Genomic DNA, 2472 nt, shown 5'->3' on the forward strand with positions numbered 1-2472 from the left:
TTAGGTCATAGCTGTTACCTATGGGTAGGGCTGAAGTTAAACTAATAATGGTCTGTAGCCAGAAGGGCCAGGTGGCCCATCACCATTTCCCTCAAAGCAGAAGGTCGGAATTCTGGTCCCCTTTCTTTGCTGGAGTTTGTTCTCCTATTAAAGAGCATTACATCCAGGCAGGGGGTTCAAGTCTCCTTCCCACAATAAAAGAGTAGTCAGTCTGTTCTGGCTGAATGCTTTTCTCTGTTACAGCTGATTACTGTTGATTGAAATATGAACAGTCGATTCCACAGAGTGTATTCCACCCACCCAGAGCAGATTTTTGGCACAGCTTGCTTCCAAGAAGGTGTTGTGTTTTCTGACTCCTGAAATGAGCATTTTATTTTTTAAACACCTCAATGAAGTTCATTTTTCCATTGAACAAATACATGTGTTTCAGGGTTGTCATCAACCCAACATAAAATGGTTTGGGTTGGATGGGACCTTAAAGACCATCTAGCCCCAACCCCCCTGCCACGGGCAGGGACACCTTCCACCAGACCAGGTTGCTCCCAGCCCCATCCAACCTGGCCTTGAACCCTTCCAGGGAGGGGGCAGCCACAGCTGCTCTGGGCAGCCTGTGCTGGTGTCTCACCACCCTCACAGTCAAGAATTTCTTCCTAATATCTAATCTATATCTACCCTTTTCCAGTTTAAAACCATTACCCCTTACCCTATCACTACACCCCCTGACAAAGAGTCCCTCCCCACCTTCCCTGCAGCCCCCTTTAAGCACTGGCAGGCCGCTGTAAGGTCTCCCTGGAGCCTTCTCTTCTCCAGGCTGAACAACCCCAGCTCTCTCAGCCTGGCCTCACAGGGGAGGTGCTCCAGCCCCCTGAGCATCTTCGTGGCCTCCTCTGGACCTGCTCGAGCAGGTCCATGTCCTCGTTATGCTGGCAGCCCCAGAGCTGGACACAGTGCTCCCAGTGGGATCTCACGAGAGCAGAGTAGAGGGGGAGAATCCCCTCCCTTGAACCACTGGCCACGCTTCTCTTGATGCAGCCCAGGGCACAGTTGGCTTTCTGGGCTGTGAGCGCACATCTGGGTCATGCTGAGGTTCTCATCAACCAACACCCCCAAGTCCTTCTCCCCAGGGCTGCTCTCAATCCACTCATTGCCCAGCCTGTGTTTGTGCTTGGGATTGCCCCGACCCATGTGCAGGACCTTGCACTTGGCCTTGTTGCACTTCATGAGATTTGCACAGACCCACCTCTGCAGCCTCTCCGGGTCCCTCTGGATGCATCCCTGCCCTCCAGTGTGTCGACCACACTGCACAGCTTGGTGTGGTCAGCAAACTCGGTGAGGGTGCGCTCAGTCCCACTGTCTGTCTCACCAACAAACAGCAGGAAGGATCTGAATAAGCAGAGGTATGGATGTGACTCCCCATTTTAAGCTTTGCATGCATTGGTGACAGTAGTGTTAATGTCCTCTGCCCCCTCAAAAAATAGGAGGCCTTTCTGAGTCACATTTTTGCCATTGTGGTTACACAGCATTGTTTTATATATTTTTTTTTATCTTCTTTTTTTGTTGTTACATCCCCACCCAGTATCCCACACTTTCAGCTGCACAGCAGTTCTGATGACATTTAGCTGTGTCGCTGCTCATTCTTTCTCTATTCCCATTTAGTGGTATTTGGTGCGACTTCTAAAGAATACTAATCTTGTGTCTGACCGTTGATGCAGGGATGTTCTTCCATGGGAGCGTAGGCAGAGCCAAGGTGTAGCAGCTGTGTCAATTTTCTCTCCATGTAAGGAAGGAAGGGCTGCTAGACATCCTTGTGCTGCCCGTTAGCAAGGGGAAGCAGAGACTTCCACTTACACTCAAGTTCAGCAGCCATTTTTTGCTCTGTTTCCTGCTGAATTTGGTTCTGTGCACTTCCTCATTTCTTGCATTTAAAGTCACTGTCCAAACAGGGAGTGAAGAGGTGGTTCAGAGCTTATTTTTTCCATACAAATGTAAGGGATTCTTCACACCCCCACTGCCCACCCCACCCCCAGCAGAAGCACAACACTGAAGTTGCAGCTCCTCTGCTTTCAGAGTAGGTAACACAAGTAGCCGGGATACAGTGAGAACATCTTATGCAGGATTTTGCTTTTGCACAGAACCTTCCTTCTTGGCAGGGAGAAGGAAGACCTGTTGCAAACTGAGTGTCGAGCACCGTAGCTACACTGCTCTGTTAATCCCTGACAAAATGACAGACGTGAGATACATGGAAGTTGCAGGTTGGGTACCCCCGTGCCATTTGGTCATTGCTGGTGAGCACGCTGAACAGAGCGGTGTCCTGGTGCCAGCTGTACCTGTTACAGCTTTGTCAACCAGCTGCATCACCTACCTTGATGCTACACAGCGTATGTTTTCAGCAGCTGTGAAATGGTGGCTGGGGCTCGTGTGAATGTTTGAAAGGCTCTACCACTTCCCAGTATGTAGAACAGACATCTTCTA

This window comes from Tyto alba, unplaced genomic scaffold (assembly GCF_018691265.1).
Source record: "Tyto alba isolate M040663 unplaced genomic scaffold, T.alba_DEE_v4.0 Super-Scaffold_14, whole genome shotgun sequence".
Taxonomy (NCBI): domain Eukaryota; kingdom Metazoa; phylum Chordata; class Aves; order Strigiformes; family Tytonidae; genus Tyto; species Tyto alba.